The 20,293-nt window shown below is 42.7% G+C and overlaps 1 protein-coding gene across 8 annotated transcripts in view; it reads right to left on the reverse strand.

Moving 5' to 3' along the window:
* The window catches only part of LRRC7 (leucine rich repeat containing 7), a 268,314-nt gene extending 248,246 nt beyond the window's left edge, over positions 1-20,068 (reverse strand). For 7 of the 8 annotated variants that reach the window (XR_007244582.1, XM_048497223.1, XM_048497228.1 and 4 more), the window contains exon 1: positions 19,420-20,068. The gene's annotated coding sequence lies outside the window, so the exon portion shown is untranslated. The remainder of the gene's footprint in view (positions 1-19,419) is intronic. The other variant, XM_048497224.1, reaches the window with a different exon arrangement.
* Positions 20,069-20,293: the final 225 nt, after the last annotated feature.

The raw sequence follows: 20,293 nt of genomic DNA on the forward strand, positions 1-20,293 counted from the left end.
CACATTCGAACCCGAAGGCAGTGGGCTGCAACTCAGATGTGGCACTGTCCTGACCCCTCCTTGTTGGAGCATAGGGAGCAGGGAAAAGTCTTGAAACTTCCCTGTTGCTGAAAAGTCCCATAGGGACTGAAAGGACACTATGCTACAGAAAGTGTGGCATAAGCAGAGGCATAGCTAGGAAAAATGGAGACCAGGGCAAAATCTGAGTTTTTTTGGGGGGCCCACATGGGCAGCTGCCCTCCCCCACCTTGACTAAAGGCCACCCTTCCCCACTTCAACTAAAGAATGATTTTTTGCACCAGGTCATCTCAAAGTCACCATCACATTATAGAATATGCCCCAACTCACAAATCTGAACACAGTAATGGACCATGCCACACAGCAGAAATATTTTTTGACATTTTCAAAATGTTTAACAACATAACACTTAAAATGTTTTCAAAATGTTTTATTATTGCTGTGAAAATGTTTTATGGTGTTATATCCAGCAGCCCAATTCTGGTAATTCTTTCCCTTTTCTGCCTAATTCTGGGAGACAGAAGGATCAAGTTTTCAACCTTCAAGCATCTCCCATTAACCTAACAATTAAGGGAAATAGAAGCAGGTACATTGCTTTGCCACGGCATTTGTGGGGAAAGCTCATAACTGTCCTTCCTGCTCATTCTTACTTAACATAATGACATTATTTGCAGCCTTTTTATAAATACATTGCAATTTGAAAAAGAGGGCTCAATCACTTAGTTAAGTCCATTTATTTACCCTCCACTCATTCCTTTGCATTTCTCCCAAGCATTGCCAGAAACAATAGCCAATTTGGATTAATATCAAACCTGCCCAACTAAGGCACCATACCAGCAAGCCTAAATTTCCAACTCTTCCTCTGAATGCCTATTTCACACTTGTATCTACAAGAACTCCAAGCACTGCAGATTTGTCCTCTAATTACTAATGGTGCAGCCCAAAGTAACCACTGGATGACCCAAAGGTTCTTCTTGAGAGAGAGGGGGAGAGAGTTTATGCATTCTTTTGTATTTATATGGTGAGCATTCATCAGACTGGGTAGCCAAGGCCAGAAGCTGCTTTGGGCACAAACTCAGAATCTACTTTCTTGACTTGCTCTTGAAAAATCTGTCTTGAGTGCTGAAACTGTGCAGAACTTCCACATTCAGAGGCAGTAAACTTCTGAATACCAGTGCCAAGAGGCAACATCAGACTTTGGCCTCTATGCCTTTTTGTTGGCCCTCTAGAGAGTAACTAGCTGGCCATTGTGTGTGACAAGATGCTAGACTAGATGGACTACTAGTCTAATCCTGCAGGGCTTTCTTATGTTTTTCACTAACTTCTTTTTTTTAATAAGAAGTCAGCTGAAATATTTTGTAAATTACCTGAAAATAGACTCACTGTCACTTTCTCTTCCATGAGGGATCCATACTATCTTCCCCCACACCTATACTACTGTTCCCAACTGGCAATTCAAGAATGTATGTGCACACATAGAAAAAAGCCAGTTTAGAATTCATGATGAAATGCAATTATTTTAAAATTTCTCAGAGGCTGCTCTCATTATCGAATTACTGATGATCAAATTACAAATTGAATCTCAGGGAGTTTACTGTGGGGAGTTTACTCTAAGCATTCCAACACATCTCTCTCTACAATCCCAGATGCAGAGAAATTATGGCCAGATAGGTGTTCATGTCCCCTGCTCTTTCTTCTAGACTCCTTGTTTACAATTTATTAATCACAAACAAGCAGTGGTGACATTAAAACATTGAAAATATAGCTATTATTAAAATATCCTACATTGTGCCTTGGGTTGCCTGGATTGGGAGATACCTGGAGATTTTCAAGGTGAAACCCAAAGGAAGGGGGGTTCAGAGAGAGGACAGACTTCAGTGGAGTGCAATGCAGAAACTACCATATGAAGTTGCCATTTTCTCCTGCTGAACTGATCTCTGTACCTGGAAATCATTTATAATTCCAGGAGATCTCCAGCTACCACCTGGAGGTTGGAACAATATATGACTTGCACTCCTTAGCTAACTATTGCCTTATACTTACCTTGAGATACACAGTATTGTAAAATTATATGCCAAAAGCTATACCAAAAACAAAATAGCCACAGGCAACTAAAATAGCAAGGGTGAAAACTGAAAGATAAATGTTTTCCAAGTGGAATAAAGTATGCAACACTTACATCACTGTCCAGGTGTGGGGACAACCCCCTCCCTGGACTTTCCTGGTGGGCAGGCAGAGAGCCCCCCGCACGCAGCCGGAGATGGCTCCCACCCATCCTCCAGCCACACCAGTGACATGGCCACCAGCCCGAAGAGCCCCCAGCCAGCTGGTGGAGCCATGGCCAGGAAAGAAGACGGGACAGGCGGATGGTCGGCAAGCGGCATCGAGGCTCAGCATACCCGCTTGCCGTCCCAAGAGGCCCCAGGAGCTACGGGCCTCGCACAAGCGAGGCTGTGGCCAAGGCCAGGGGCAGGACCCGGGAACAGAGCCAGGCCAGGTGAGACTGAGGGCAGGAGGGTGGTCTTGGGGGAGTGGGGAGGGACTTATAGGGACATGGGAAGGGCCTGAAGAGATAAAAGGATGGGAAAGGGTGGGGAGGTGGTTGTGGTGGGAGAAGATGGGAGACGGGACGGTGTTGGAGGAGGAGGAAGCACCGCCCCCCTGCTATTTGGGTCACACTTCTAAGCTAACTGACACACTGTGGCTGAAATGGCTATCACACTTAGTCCACTCCCTGGAGAACGGGATTCCACGCCTGGGCAGGGGAAGGCAAGGTTGGCACCAGGATCCCCTTCAGGGGCCCTGCAGGGGGTTCAGGACAATCGCATAGATGTATCAGCATAATTTTTTTTAACTAAATGGCTTATGCAACTCCATTTAATAGCATAGCATAAAAATACTACTAATTAAAACTTTGTGGGTTCAACTGTTCAAGTTTCATGGCTGGATGCATTCTAGCATTTATGAGATTGATCTGTAAACTTTGAATTTGTAAATTCTGAATCTCCAAAGTTTATCCTGCCTATGTGCTGTCTGCATAATGCAGTTTTATAGTGCTAAACCACTACCTATAAAGGAATTATTTTCATATTCAATGCATTAAAGATCTCATGTGTCACAGATTCACAAATTTGTGTCACAATTCACAGATCTTTTCTTTTAAAACTTACCAAAGCAATTTTCAGAAGGGCATGTTCGATCTCTTCTCCACTCTCCCGGCTCTATTCCAGTCTTTTCTCTCTCCCCCACCCCCCTGAGGCAAAATCAAAACTTAAAGCAAATGAGAGCTAATGAGAAGAAGGCTCATTTGCATGCAGGCTCTGAGGATGCTGGGAGACAGTTTGAGGAAATATATTTTTGGAGGGGTAGAAAGGGATGAGGGCAAATTACAAAATAGTGATTTGCCCTGAGGATTCTGGGAAACTGTATAAAATGAAAATGAGACTCACCATAGCTTGAAAGGTTTGCTGATTGTGGAGACAAAAATACCTAGCTGAGTGAGTTTTTTATATAGAGAAACAGAGAGCTCTAGAGAGACCAAGCACGAGCACAGCATGGAGAGCGGAAGGAAAGACGTTGATGATTGGTTAGAAAAGGGGGTGGGGCATGATTGCATGATTTTGCCCTCCCCACATGACTTCCACGAAGGGTGCCCGGGTCATTTGTCCCCAGATGTCCCCATGGGATCTCCGCCACTGGACATAAGTCTGAGGGCTGGTGTGCCTCAGTACTGGGCCTCAATCCCAGGAAGGAGCAAACTAAACTCGCTCTGCCCCTGAGAATGCCCTGGCCCACCCTCTCCCATACTGGCATCTAAGCAGGACACCAGCACAGCCCCACCGCAGCCCAGACCTCCAGGTTCTATGGCAGCAGAGCTGTGGGTTGGCTGGCTGCCAGCGCATCTCCCTCTCCACCAGGGTAAGTGCCCTGGGGAGGGCAGATACACTGGTGCATGGGTGCACCGTTCCCACAAGTCCTTTTGCCTCCCCCTTCGGATGGGGCTGTGAGTCTATCAGCTTGGCTCATCCAGCATCCTGCCTCACACAGTCACCAACCAGTTGCTCTGGAGAGCCAACTATCAGCCATAGAAGCTGAAGCCTTCCTCTGATGTTGCTTCCTAGCATTCATATTTAGAGGTGTATTGCCTCTGAATGTCAAGATCCCCTTTAGTCACACTGACTAGTAGCCACTGATAGACTTGATTAACACCAATGGATTTTTCTAACCGTCTTTTAAAGCATTGTATGCCTGTGTCCATCATTACATCCCCTGGTAGAAAATTCTACACTTTATTCACACAGAGTGAAGTAGTACTTCCTTTTGTCCATCCTGAATCCATTAGCCACCAACTTCATTAAATATCATCATGTTATAGAATTTTTGGAGCAAGAAAAAAGTTTCCTGTCTACTCGCTCTACCTTGTGCATTTTGTAAACCTCTATCATGACCCCCCCCCTCCTCAGTTGTCTATTTTTTTAACTAAAAGTTTACAGACTCTTCAGGGAAAGGAGATTGTAAACCCCTTTGAGTCTCCTTACAGGAGAGAAAGGGGGGCGGTATAAATCCAAACTCTTCTTCTTCTTTCCTATTAGAAAAAGTGCTTCAATCGCTTATTCATCTTTGTTGCCTTTTTCTGTATTTTTTCTCAGCTCTGAAATGTCCTCTTAAGATATGGTGAGCAGAAATACACACAAAGTTGGGATTTTTTGTTTCAATGTTAATAATTTTACACACAGCTTCATATGCCACATTTATTGCTTACTCAACCTAGATGTGCAGGTCCTCTTGGAGTTCTCACCATACTGAATAATTTTATGTCAACTGCTAACATGGCCATTATACTGCTCACTCCCAGTTTGTTAACAAATTAAACAGTACTAGCCCCAATAACAATCCTTGTGGCACCCCACTGCTTACTTCTGTGAATTAAGTGAACTGTCCATTTACTTCTATTCTCTGCTTCCTTTTGTTTAGTCAATTTTAATCCATGACAGTACTTGTCCTCTTATCCTAAGACTTACTCAGGAATCTTTGATGAAGTAACTTATCAAAAAGCTTTTTGAAAGTCAAATTATATCATGTCTATCAGGTCATTCATATCTTCACTTTCTCAAAGAACTCCAAAAGGCTGGAGAAGCAGGACTTCCCTTTGCAGAACCTTACTGATTTTTCCTCACCGGGCTTTGTTCCTTTATGTGTCTAATAATTCTGATTTGCTTTTGACAAAGTTCCTCACCAGAGACTGTTGAGAAAACTCAGCAATCAAGGAATAAGAGGGGAAGTCCTCCTATGGATTAAAAACTGGTTGAGGAACAGGAAGCAAAGGGTGGGTGTAAATGGGAAGTTCTCACAATGGAGAGATGTAGGGAGTGGTGTCCCACAAGGATCCGTTTTGGGACCAGTGCTCTTTAACCTATTCATAAATGACCTGGAAGTAGGGGTCGGTAGTGTGGTGGCCAAGTTTGCAGATGATACCAAATTATGTAGGGTGGTGAGAACCACAAAAGATTGCAAAGAGCTCCAAGCAGACCTTGATAAATTAGGTGAGTGGGCTAAGAAATGGCAAATGCAGTTCAATGTAGCAAAATGCAAAGTGATGCACATAGGGGTAAGTGCTATCAGTCACAGACCAGGAAACGGATTTGGGCATCTTAGTTGATAGTTCCATGGGAATGTCAACCCAAGGCATGGCAGCTGTGAAAAAGGCAAACTCTATGCTGGGGATCATTAGGAAAGGAATTGATAATAAAACTGCAAGGATTGTCATGCCCTTATATAAAGTCTTGGTGCGACCACACTTGGAGTACTGTGTTCAGTTCTGGTCGCCACATCTCAAAAAGGATATCGAAGAGATAGAAAAAGTGCAGAGAAGGGCAACAAGGATGATTGAGGGACTGGAGGACCTTCCTTATGAGGAGAGGCTGCAGCGTTTGGGACTCTTTAGTTTGGAGAGGAGACGTCTGAGGGGGGATATGATTGAAGTCTATAAAATTATGCATGGGGTAGAAAATGTTGACAGAGAGAAATTTTTCTCTCTTTCTCACAATACTAGAACCAGGGGGCATTCGTTGAAAATGCTGGGGGGAAGAATTAGGACTAATAAAAGGAAACACTTCTTCACGCAACGTGTGATTGGTGTTTGGAATATGCTGCCACAAGAGGTGGTGATGGCCACTAACCTGGATAGCTTTAAAAAGGGCTTGGACAGATTTATGGAGGAAAAGTCGATCTATGGCTACCAATCTTGATCCTCCTTGATCTGAGATTGCAAATACCTTAGCAGACCAGGTGCTTGGCAGCAGCAGCAGCAGAAGGCCATTGCTTTCACATCCTGCATGTGAGCTCCCAAAGGCACCTGGTGGGCCACTGCGAGTAGCAGAGTGCTGGACTAGATGGTCTGATCCAGCAGGCTAGTTCTTATGTTCTTATGACTACAATTTGTACTAATTTGTCTAGGACATATATTAGGGTAACTGACTAATAACTTTCTGGTTTCCCTCTGGATCTCCTTTTTAAAAATTGATGTAGCATATTATTTTTCAGCCCTCCATTCCAGTGGCTGATTTTAGTCATAAGTTACAGATACTAAACTCTGTCTCACCAAAAGATCTGAGAGGATTTGAATTCATCTTCCCCTATTGCACTTCCTGGAACTCCTTCCTTTTAGATCACTCTCATTGGGTTCTAGTACCTAGTGTCCCCCCAGTCCAAACACCAAGCTGGGACAGCTGAACAGCTGTGGCAAGCCACTGCTCTCCTGCCAGACCTGGCAACAGCCTCCCCATTTGTCCCCTCCCTCAGTCCAAACACCAAACCGGGCCTGCCCACTTCCCCTGCAACTCACTCCACAGACCTATCTTGGCCACCTGCTCCTTCCCTCCCCACCAAGCTCTCCCACCCACGGCCTTGCTCTCCCACCTGCTCATAGTTCTTTGAGTCTATTTTCTGCTGCAGAAGTACCCACTTCTGCCGTACCAATAACAACCGCACTCTTATCTTTCTGTGAGACAGAGTATAGTCAGCAGCTCAATAATTTCACATTTGAGTACCCTAAAATCTCTTGGTTATTCCCTAACAACTCTTCCCAGCCTGTTTCTTCCAAGCTTTTGTCCAGCCCACTTTTAATATCCCAAACTGGATGTTATACCAATTTCAGTGCTAGAAAATATTTACTAGATGTCCATCCTAATTCCACCTGATCTTTTATCACTGCTCTTTTTCAGTCCTCTTTGCTTTGTTTCACATTCTTAGCAGCCAAAGAATTGTATTATCACAACATTATCCTGTAATGAATGTAAAACACAAAACAAAATACATCAATCACTTGGCAATATTTGCTTTATTTTGTGGTATTGCAGAACAGGCCCCAAATCTTTATATCCTGCTGTGCTTGTATGTTTAAATGTCCAAACAAGTTGAATATCAAGAGGTATGACCCTCTTTGTTCTCTCAGGTTGCAACATGTTCTCTTAGGTTGCAAGAATTAAGATCCACAATTTCAAATCCATTCCAACCCCAAGGACATACCCATATTCTGCTCTAGTTTTCTTTCTATCTAGTCTACTGAACCTTCAAACCAGAAGGTAAATATTTGAAAGAATACAGCATGGCAAAATACTGCAAGCTATTTTTCATGACAGGATTTTCATAGCTGATAAAGTTAAGATCATAATTAATGCTACAGATATTCATGTTTGTAAGGAAAAACATCTACCATATAAGCACTGTCAAAAATAATCCCATTTAAAACTCCAGTGTGGTATCACATTAGCAGATAGGTAAATTTGTTCTGTTCTGTAACACCCACAAGTCCCAGAACATTAGGCTGAAATACTGACAGGAATAAGAACCATTTGTCAAATATAAAATTCACAAGGTTGTAAACAGTTTTAAAAACTGAATAATTTAGTGGCATTGTTTTTAAAGCTTTGCATTACAATGTAGATCTGAATGTCACATGAAGAGGAACATCAAATCATTGGTTGTCTACATCTTTGCTGGTAAAAAATCAGACTAATGCATTAAAGCATGTATTTAAGTTTGCACTGTATTTTACTTAGTGTGTTTATGTTTTAATTTGTATGTATGTTTCAACTTGTAGCCCTTGTGAGAGCAGAAAGGTGGGATATACATTTTCTGAAATAAAAATAAAACAAATAGTTAATAAAAATCCCACAGGTAGATATCAAATGAGGAAGTGACAAGAAAAAGGAGACGGGGGGAAAAGGAAAAATAACTTGGAAAGGTTCACACGCTGCACTATAATGTTTCAGAGAGCCAAGTAAAGTGTAGTAGTTAAGAGTGGCAGATTCTAATCTGGAGAAACAGGTTTGATTCTCTACTCCTTTACATGAAGCCTGCTGGGTAACCTTGGGCCAAATTTCTCTCAAACTCTAGCCTATGCAGACAATGGCAAATCACCTTTGAATGTCTGTTGCTTTGAAAACCCCATGAAGTCTTGCCATACGTCAGCTATGACTTGATGGCATACACACACACTCCCAGTGTTTTCAGAATATCTTGACATTGTCTGAGGACACATGAGCCATCCTGCATCTGGAGTTTCTCCATGTAATGAGATGTCCACGTTGTCCTTTCACATACTCTCTCAGAAGTAACAAAAGAACTGTATCTTTCAAAGCTTCCTTGTAGCTAAGCCACTTTCACAAATATCAAGCTAACAGACATGTGATTCAGAAACATCTTACAGGTCCTGAAGTTTTACCTGCAGAGACTCAAAGGCATTCTTCTTGGTGACGGAACCCTTCTATCAGTCTGTTACTCAAATTGCTCAGAATCTCAATCGATTGGTTTTTGTGATCCTCCTTCCTCAATCACCTTTTTATTTTCTCAGTAAGAAAGGGTCTGCTTCTTATGTGGAAGGTCCCAGGTTTAACTATTGGACTCTCCTCTTAAAAGATCTTTGCTGATTCTAGAAATTGGTACCAGTGCATTTCTTCTGCTCAGAACTAAAATGCAACCCCATTATATGGAGATTAGTGGGTAAGGAATCAGCACTACATGTTTTGTTCATAATTGCAATGGAGATCAATTATACAGGAAGAATTAATTCATTGTACAATTAGACTGGCAGGAGGGATCTGTCCCAATGTCTTGCTCAGTGCTGCAACTGAGCAAATATGGTTTATTTAAAACGGGCATTTAGAATTGCCCTATTTTTTTTAGCAGTGCTACACTTGTACCAAAACAATTCAAGAGGAGTGAGCAAAGAATAATTACATGAGTGTGACAAAAGCAGGAGAAGGGAGATGAGAAATGAATCTGTGTGAAAGGGAAACCAGTTAATACTGGTGGGAAAAAAGTGAGTACCCCAAGCCATCTGGAATCTTATTGCAAGCATGAACTGACCAACAATTACACCAGCAATATGACCTCCATGGAAAACCCCTTCATGTGAATCCAGACTTAAATAGGTATTGGGAAAGACTTTTCAGACTTGAGATAATGGAGGGCCATTGAACATCAGAGGAAACTATACTTAGATAGATGGATCAAAACTCCAACTTGATAAAAGCAGCTTCATAAGCTTTGCATATCTTTGGGGCACCTAACTGATTATATATAGCATTGCATTTTCCCTTTATATCCTTGACATTTTCTTCCCCCACAGACTGAAACGACATTCTGTCAAAGGTCAGCAGTGCAGAAAGGGAGGGGGGAAAGGAAGAGGATGGCATAACCCTTTGCCAGCCAAATTCTTTTTGGCTTAAAAAAGACAGCTGCTTTGCCCTCTATCAGCATGTCTACTTTGAATTCTACTTATGGCTAACCAACAGGCCTTAATTCAAGGAGAGTGTTGTTTAGATTGTGATGTTCTTTTGAGTTCTTTGCCAGTTTCATGGTTTTATCTTATTTTTACCTTTTTAGGTTTTATCAAGTATACACAAACCTTTGGGTATTACGTATTTTTAAAAACGAAAAGAATTGCTATTACCAAGTACTACAGAACTTTGAAGAAGCCATTTACACTTTGAGATTAAGACAGATAAAGCCATTAGACAGCAGAAGTCAGCCTTCAAACCACTTAAGAAGAAACCACAATCTGCTAGAATTTGACAGCAAATCAGAAAATGTGGAAAAAATAATGTGATAACCAGTGCCAAACTAGAATCGAGAGATCACAGGGCCATTATTTTCACAACACTACTTTTTTTCCCTGCACCAAGGGGTGACCAGTTCACTAGGACTGGTCACTGATTAACAGCATACAGTCAACAAAACAGTCATCTTTGGTTTCACAGAGTTTTCCATCCGTATTCCCTGCATACGATCAGAAGTGAGCTTGGGTTACACCTTGCTACACAATAATGTAAATTTCTTTAAAATCCTGTCAGAGTCCCATTTCCCTAAGAAGCTACTTGCTACAACATCAGCTGAGAATTTCAACATTTAGGAATTGATTCATGTATGTGTCTAGTTCTCTGTGTTGCAAGAATACACTTAAGAACACAGTGGCAACATGTGGAAAACAGTCACATAGAAGAAAGTTGATTTTTCTCCCATCTTTTTGCTGTTAAATCTATTTCATGATTTCTAAGGGACCAACCAAGGTGATTGTTTTGGATCCACCATGTTTTATTAAAATAGATATTACTGAGTGCACCTGTGATGTGCATAATGCTTCAGTTTGCATTACCAGCATAACCTCATTGCTGAGAAAATTATGAACTGTTGATCTTAACAGACTGTTATGAGGTCAAATAGCATGAACTGGCAAAGAATTTTGTTTTGCTACTTAAACAGTTTTTATATCTGAGACTTTGTCAGCTCTATTATCACAGGCATAGGCATAAACCTTGGAATTTAAATACTTCACAGCATACATGGAACACTGAAACTCAAGCATCCTACTGAGTACTCAACTTTCAAATACAGTGATGCAGCCAACTCAGTAAGAACACAACCATCATTTTCAGGGTGCCATGCCACTGTCCATAAATGAAAGTATTTTGCAAAATGTTAAGTATACCTGCTTATTGCAACAGCATCTGAAATAACATCCTGCAAAGCAATATCTGCATAAGCAGCTTTTCTCCACCAAAACAAATGGAGGAAACTGTTGTGAGGAGAGTTTCTGCATAGTAACAGCTAAATTGGTTTAATACTGTTTTGGATTTCTTTCTAATAAAACCAATTTTGTAAACTGAAGAAAAGGACATGACATTGTTCCATCCACCTCACCATCTGGGACAAACTTTTCACCTTCAAATGGTTCAAGAAAGAATAGATAGTGGTCTGCTCACATTTCCAGCAAGCTTACATTTAGTGTCTTCAATTAGCATTTAGTTTAGGCCCACTGAGTATTTAATTTTAGCACCACATTTAATGTATTTTTGTATATTTTAAGTGAATTTTACAATGAAAAGCAGAACACACATTAAAACTCCCTAAACAGATGTGCAATGGATTGCTGTGGTTTCAGAATTGTTGTGATTGCCTACTAGATCAATACATTGTTTAAGAGAAGGGTTGGGAGGAAGCTCTATTAATTTACATTGCATATTGTAACTGAACACTGTATAACAATAACAACAACAACAACCTTTATTAGCAATATAGGAGACTGGAAAGGAATGTCATATGCACAGTCTTATCTGTTCATTTATACACATACTTTCTCCAAATAACATCAGTGACTGGCCACTGAAGATCTGTCCATTTTTATATTTTTGTCATTTTAAATGAATTCACAGAAAGCAAACCCCCAAAAATATTTTAAAGAATAACCATGGTTTATTAGAATTATAAGTCCAAAATATAATGGAGATCAAATCTGAATACATCTATTCTTTGTATGAAAATATATTATAAAATGTTATCACAATTTTTTCTTACAGATTAATATCAAGACTCTTCGTCAACTCCATCAGCAGTTTCCAGTGTTTTGTTACCTGGCTAAAGACCACATTATATCCCATAAAACTCTTGATACAAAGAGGTAGTATTCTCCTCACATTACTGAAAAATCTTCAAACCACTATGTACTCTTAAAGCATCTCTTGGAGATGCTTTAGAGCCAGCATGGCATAGGAAGAGTCAGCATGGCGCAGTGGTTAAGAGAAAGTGGACTCTGATTTGGAAAACCTGGTTTGATTCCACACTCCTCCACATGAGCGGCAAAGTCGTATCTTGTGAACTGGATTTGTTTCTGCAGTCCTACATTCCTGCTGGGTGACCTTGAGCCAGTCACAGTTCTTCAAAACTCTCTCAGCCCCACCTACCTTACAAGGTGTGTCTGTTGTGGGGAGAGGAAGGGAACAACGTTTGTAAGCCCTTTGAGTCTCCTTACATGAGAGAAAGGGGTGTATAACTCTTTTTCCTACATCTACTTGTATTAACATCATAAATACTCTTTGACTTAGCAAGGATTGGATACATCTAGTGCACTGAAAGGACTCGTGTCTTTATACTTAAAGAAAACACTGTCTCTTTCTGTCAGAGATGTGACCAAGTATTTTATCATATTGATATACCAAATACTGATACCATTTAAGCAGGAATCTTCAAAAATAGATTAATTTATCTTTCTTCTCCTCATCTCCTCACCCAAGCCTTTTGACAAGTGCTGCTTAAGAGAAAGGATCTTCCCCTGCTTGCTCTAGGACACAGAGAAGGTAGATCAAAAAGTAGAAAAGAAAATGAAGTCTTTCCCAAAGCTTGGTGGAGAACTGTGCTCTTTCTTGCCCTCTCCAAACCCCAACACATGCAAGAGTTTCAAGGAAAGGAACCTATGAATTGATGACCAACTGCCCCCTACAAGACATTGGCTCTTTACTCTAGAAATAAAGCTTATGAAAGTGTGTTGCTAAGAAACACAAAGATGCTTTATATTCAACTCAATGCTTTATTCAACTCAATATTTTAATTAGCATGTTTACATTTTAAAACTGGTTTCAAGGAAATATTTTCACACTTTGACAATTCCCTTTAGTCATGACAATTCACTGTTAGTTATGATCTAATCTAGAAGTTCTAAAAAGTGGTTGGGACATACCTACATTGGTTATAAAATGGCATGTTTCATTAAAATAACATGAAAACAAATTAAAATTTAGAAATGTAAAGCTTAGAATATATACACAATCTTCCCAAATTGGTAGGAATCCTTGCCTTCTTCTCAGTGTGAATGATTAATCAATGACACTTTTAGTCCACATCTCTCCAAAAAACTCACAAGTTCAACACATACAATATCAAATATATGGTCCTGTTAAAACAAGAAAGTACAACGAAAAGGTTAAGGGGACCAAGTAACTTTGATTTGTTATAAACTGCAAATATTGTAAGCCAATACAGAACAGTCACGCAATTCAGTGATTTTCTGACAAATAACCAAGTATTAATTTTACATAAAGGGTTATTCTGCTGCTTAATTACAAGTGTTATAGACAGATGAAGAATGTAAGTGAATTATTATAATCAAGAACAATAACTATGAGTGATTTTTTGTGAACAGCTTTTTGGAAAAATGTCTTCATTCCTATAACAAAATGCTATATGTTCTCAGACAAGTACTCATATTCATATATTGTTCTACATTAACAGTTAAAACCAAGCAGTCTTTCTTTGATTATTAAAAGCATGACTTTACCAATTTGCTTTCACTAAACTTTTTTAAAATAGACACACGAGATTTAATGTTACTTTAAAATTTAGGTAAAATAAAATAGGTCAGTTCCTTTCAGGTGAAATTGTATTCAGAAGAAACATTATATAGATGTAATAATAGCTGTAATGTACATTATACTGCTGCTATTTCTTTAAGAAGGTGCTGCTATTTCTAATACAACATATGCACTGCAACATTTGATGGAGGGAGAGAGAAAAGGGTTGCCATGGTAAGTCTGCATCTTTTGTTAAATACTGGAATAAATTGATGCATAGAACTAACACCCACGTAACTTGTCAGCAGAAGTTACTGCCCTTGTTTGAACACATATTACTAACAGGAATATGTTATTTGCAGTAGTTATTCAGACCTTCTCTACATTTCAACTGCCCACAATACCTCTCCCCGGGAGAAAAAAGGAATAGATTTCTCTGTTTTGCTCTCTTTAGGTGAAAAGGCCAAGGACAAAGCATGGAGAAAAAATGTCTCCATGGTGACACTACAAATACCAAAGTATATTCTTACCTATCATATTTTCTGTCAGAAATGAATACTTTAAAAAGCAAGAAACTGTAAGAAGATAAAGAAGAGTTGGTTTTTATACCCCACTTTTCCCTACCTTTAAGGAGTCTCAAAGCAGTTTACAATCACCTTTCCCTTCCCTCCCTACAACAGACACCTTGTGTGGTAGGTGGGGCTGAGAGAGTTCTAAGAGAACTGTGACTAGCCCACAGTCACCCAGCAGGCTTCATGTGGTAGACTGGGGAATCAAACCCGGTTCACCAGATTAGAGTCCACCACTCTTAACTACACCATGCTGGCTCTTCATATCCAAAGATGCCAATCTGACTGCTTACAACAGAGCAAAGAACTATGACACTCTTGCCAAAAGTAAGCTGGAAACAACTCTTATGAATCCAAGGTACTTGGGCCTTACTATGAAAGGTGACTGCCAGGACAAACAACACAGGAAACATACTGCATGTTTAGTCCTGTGGAAGTAATTTGGGATTTGATCACCATTTCAATAAAAGTCAAGCAATAGAAGTACCTTACACTTCCTGGAATTTATATACATGAAATGCCCAGTTTCAGCCATCTTCCTGACACAGCAAGGACTTAACAGATCTCCATTATGAGAGTGGACTTTACATGCAGAAACTTATTTCTCACTTTATATGCAAGGCAAGTCTTTAAAAGTGAAGTGAAAGTCAATTTGAAAGAATAAGAGATTCTCAAAATCTATCACTTTCTAGTAGAGTTCAGGACCTAAAAGTCAGTTAGATCTGAATTCCAGAGGGAGAAGAAGTACATTCAGTCAGGAAAGGGGGAACAGAGAAACATCAATATACATAAAGCTGGTGTAGTACAGTGGTTAGAGTATCAGATGAGGATTTAGATTCAAATCCTCACTTGGCTAATAAGCTCACTGGATAAACTTGTGGAAATCGTCACTTCTCAGCCTAATATCCTCTTGCTTTCTCCTCACAACACCTTGCAGGATATATGTGACATCCTGAGCTCATGGTGAAGCTAAAGGCACATCAACTTTGACAATATCATATCTGGATTCAAGAATTGTTCATGCTGTCTATCTATAAGTAAAAAGAACCACACCTGTTTATGAGTCCAAGTACATTTCAAAGTATGGTTTACCTACACATTCATTCAAAATATGCTTGTGTATGTTGCCTTATGCTTCTGTATGACAGAAACTGCCTTTTTTTAGATGGACTGCTGATGTGCTGCTAGCAGGCAGGGGTGTGGCCAGATCTGACCTCGTAGGGCAAAGCAGGCAGCAAGCACAAGAGTGGCCAGGTCACAGTCCAATGGGTCAAAGCAGGCAGTAGGCTAGGCGTAGTCAGATCACAATCCAATAGGTCAAGGAAAACCAAGGAGCAGGCTAGGAATCAATGCAGAACCAGGCACACAGCGGCGACAGGTAATACACTTGTTGCATCCAGGCAGAAGCAGGCTCACAGCAAGGCTTATAGAGAGAGCCTTGTTCAGGGGGCTGGGATTCTGTGAGGAGTTAGTCCTCATCAGATGCAGAGACTTCAAGTATCCCATGCATTGCTGCCAAACGAGAACTCCTTCTGTGCTTCTGCAGGAGCAGCCTCTGCTTCTGCCTCCTATGCACAGCTGGCTCATCACTGGGTTCAGTAAAATCTTCAGGCCTGCATATCATCAGGCAGGGAAGGACTGGGCGTTGACTCTGCTGCCTGGTCTTCCCCAGGAGCAGCCAACTCTGGCTGAACTGTGTCCTCAGGTTCTGCCTCAGAGTCCTCTGTGTCCTGGTAAGTATCCAGGGGTTGGCTCATGACAGCTGAACACTGGTCATTCTAATTTGAAAGCAATTTTGGTTAAGGTCCAAAGACACCCCATCTCAGTTGTTAAGAACTATAGAAATGGTTGTTGGGGTATATAATTTTGTAGAAGAATCCAGTCTCACGCAAAGACAGATATAACTGTGTAAAAACCCTAAATTTTTCTACAATGTGCTAGCTGTCAGTACTCTTCTTCAATGGCTAAGCAACCCTGCCAACCAATAAAGACAGTAAAAGTGCTTCAAACTAGGGTCAATTACACATAACAAATGTATAATGGATTGCAATCATTATAAAGGAACCCGTTTTTCTTTTTCCCATTCACATGTGTGCTATGCAGGCAGCAACTGGAGACCATGAAAATAATCTGGGTTGCTTTCATGCCTTCACACAGAGACACTTCTCTATTTTTTTTTAATTTCCTGCAACACACACGTAGCTATGCAGGCATGCAGAAATGAACCCCCACAGCCATGCCGATCATTCCACAATCCATTCAGCTGCATCTGCATAGCTGCTCATGTGCAACATGCAAAATTAAAAAAAAAGAAAAGAAAAATGGGCCTCCTGCAACAGCAGGACAATGGCAGGTGGATTCTCCCTGACTGTAAATGAAACTGTGGAAGGGAGGGAAATAAAGTGTTTCCTGCTTGGCTGTTCATGCAGGAGTGGTAACAACCTGGGATTTTGCAAAAGGATCACTGGTTTAGTGATTTTCAAAAATCTTGAGTTGAGAGAAATAAAACAGCGCAGACTTGTTGGAGGGATGGGATCTCTGCAAAGTCCCCCCCCCTCAAAAAAAGTTTGTATTGCATCCTACACCCGTCATACTTGCACTGCGCAGAATCCATCTAGGAGTGAGAGAGAAATGTGTGAATCCAAACATTTCCTTCTAGGATCTGGCTTGAGGCTTTTCAGATTAAGTTTCCTGCTTGTTGTTGTTTCTTTCCTTCAGGATTATATGTGTGTAGATGAAATGGAGGTCATATGCTGCCTATCAGTCTTCAATTGACTTGACGTCAAAATATTCTTATAGGGGTTTTTGAGGGGGAGTGGATGTTTCTACTTAAAATGTTATAAAGGTCAGGTACTGTAGAATGAAATTTGCTCAGGGGAAACCTTAGTTTCAAAGTGGCCAAAAGCATTAAAAGATATTTTTTTTACTGTTTTACTGGAGTGAGTTTAATTCCCAATTACACCTAACACATACTTTTGAGGGGCATATGTATTATCTGATACATTCAGATAATATTTGGTTTCTTTGTTGAAAATAGTTTTAATTTGCTTTAGAAACCAGAGCAGCTAGACATTGGCAGCACATTGAGATCTGTGTGGTATGAGCCTTTTGGTTTTGATAGAAAGGCAAAGTTACAAGGGCTAGAAAAAGTTCAGCATCCCTTCCTCCCCCTCCCCCTACCAATTTTACAACAGTTGGGAAGGCAGACAATGGAGAAAAAATGGGAGGTGGGAGTAGAGACACAGAAGTTTCCAGAAAGTTTCCAACATTTATTGTTATTGTAAGAATTGGCTAGATACAAGTGGTAAAGTATTACAACAATTTAATATGTGCTAAATAATAGGGCTTCAAGATATATTTAAGATGAGTAGTCACTGGAAAATTCCCTTCATAAATACCCTTCATAAAACTTTAATTCACAGCATCAGTTAGCAACAAGTACATTACTATTAAAGGCATTGTTTCCTTGACTAAAATAGCGTCTTCCACCATCTTTATTGTGTACAGTTGCTCAGTTTTATCTGAAAGCTAGCGTTCACTTTTTATTCCTCAGTTAAGTAAAGAGAATAATATATCCCAATAGTTTTCCAATTTCTTGAACTATTTTAGCTGATACCAAATTCCAGATAAGAGCCTTTATCAATTGAGATGGGTGTACATCAGGCTGACATAATGGATCATATACATCCTTAATACGGATGTGTTAAGTGAAAAAAATCAATCAAAACCCTTCTTAGAACTTTGAAGCATTTAGCTGAGTGCAGTTACATTGGTGTAAATACAATCCGAAATCAACTAAATGGCACACAATGACAAGCACACTGTAGGTGTTTAATTAATAGGGCTGGGTAGAAAGGAGCCACAAGTGAAGTTAGCTTAAAGCCTCTCTTTCACACAGCCACAGAAGAAGCAAACCATTCTGAGTCACAGTCATAGGGAGGCGCGGGGGGGGGGGGGACATGGGGCTTCTTGGTGGGATGAAATGGTTGGAAATGGCTCCAAACACCTCTGGTCCTGTAGAATGGACATTATAATTTCTCTTTTTAAAGACCCCATTTTCACAAAAGCAGCAAGACGGCAAGAGGGCTTCAAAAACTGCTGGAGGTTCAGGAAGCACCGTGATGCCCACACACCATTGCAGAGCAGTTTCCAATAGGTACTATCTAAACTGCATTGAGATCAATGTCATCCTAGATCCTCCCACTTGGTTTTTACACCTCGCTCTTTCCTGAGGTGGTGAGAGTGAGGGAGCCGCACGATTTCTTCCTGTGCAGGCAGCAGAAACGCTAAAGGCAATTCCTGGTTGATTTGGTACCCTGATCGAATTCAACCTTCGAATTACAAGAACGGAGCCTATCCAGACGCCCTCGTTTCCCCCTCAAAGCATTAAAACTTCGCAGTACAAAGGCACAAGGCTAGCGGACTCTCGAGTAGAGATCCTGCAGAATCTGCAAATCTCCCTGGCCACAAGTGCCGACGGGGAGCCGCTCCACGCGAAGGGCATCTGACACCTTGAGCGCCTCCTCATCCACCCCGCCCCCTCGAAGCCTACAAGTGGAGGGGGGGGTTTCATTTAGCTACCGGGGGAGTTGGCGACCATGCGCCCTCTCGCTTTGCGTCTCTGCAGCCAGCGCTTCCTCTCCCTAGCAACCGCCGCACTTCATCCGGTTACCACCACCAGCACCCTAGGGCGCTTCCTCCACTCCATCGCTCAACCCACCGCCACCACTCTAGCACCCGTGGCCACCTCACACAGCACAATAGCCACGCAAATTCGAAAAGCCGAGAGAAGGAAGCCCCAACGGGCGACTTCGCCCTGCCCGGATCGCTGCTCGCCCAGGAAGGAAGCCGGGGTGTGCAGCGCTTCCCCGGCTAACACACCCCTACAGCAAGCAGCCAGCCATAGGAACAGCAGCCCCTTCCCCACCAACCGACGCAGCCCCAGTACAAACGCTGGCACTGCAGGGTGGGGAAAGCGTCCATTAGTCTCGCCCGCCTGCAGATGATATCAGCGAGGACTGAGACTCCTGAACGCGGCCGGGGTCCGCAGTTTGTGGGGGTGGGCAACGAGGGAGGGGGGTTAGTGCAGAGACATGGCGATTTCCCTTCCCTTTCTCTTTTCCCCTCCCCCCCGTCAGAGCACGATGCGGACACCCCTCAGGTGAGCATCTGGGTCTATTTCCTCTCCCCTCCGGGCGAACAGGTACCTGGTCAGCTGAAGTCTCTCGGGCTGCCAGTCCGCCGAGGCCACCACCAAAAAAGCCCGCTCTTCATCCAGTAAATCCTTTAGGAGGGAGCTGGCGAGCGGAGAAAGGGGGCTCCTGCCGCCGCCGCCGCGTAGACGGCGATGCAAAAAGCGGGGGGGCCGGACCGCCCCCCTTCCCGGCGCATCTGTCAGTGCGGGGCGCAAGAGCGAGGCTCCGCAAGGGCATGCGGAGAAGGCGCCTTCACATCTCCACGGCGACGCCGAGGCGGGGAGGTCGGCTCGGCCGGGGCTTTTCTGCGGGGCTCCGGGCCTCCTCGGGCCGCAGCTTCATTCATTCGCTTCGTCCCTCGCTGGACTTCATTTCCAGGTGTGGGGATTGCAGGAGGGAGGCAGAGCTGCTTTGGTTGCGCGCAGGTGGCCGAGCCACCCTCCAGCACAGCCCGGTCGCGGCGCCCCCACAGGAAAGCGAGGAGGACCTGCCCCCTCGGAGGAGGGGGTGCCCTCCCTGCCCCCACCACGGAGTAATCCTGGGCGCCTTCCCCGCGGGGGCGTGAGCCTGCTGCGGAGAGTCTCCTGCCTCGGAGCGCTTCAGCGGGAAGGAGCGCGGCGGCTCCGCCAACGCCAGCCGAACAGAGGGAGAGGGAAGCGCGGCCGCCCCCACAAGCCCCGCGTCAGAGCTATCGCCGTTTCTTCTCACGCTTCCCCTTGGCTCGCGGGGAGGTGGGGGGGGCGTGGAAGTCGTGAATGAGCGTCCCGCCCCCTCCTCTCTGCCGGGCACGTGGTGGCCGTGGCCCAGCTTCAAGGCGCGAGTCTTGGGCACAGCTCTCTCCGCGTGGTGGCAGAGACGGCCGGAGCCCTCGCCGCTTTCTGGCGCA

Source organism: Sphaerodactylus townsendi, linkage group LG05 (assembly GCF_021028975.2).
Source record: "Sphaerodactylus townsendi isolate TG3544 linkage group LG05, MPM_Stown_v2.3, whole genome shotgun sequence".
Lineage (NCBI taxonomy): Eukaryota > Metazoa > Chordata > Lepidosauria > Squamata > Sphaerodactylidae > Sphaerodactylus > Sphaerodactylus townsendi.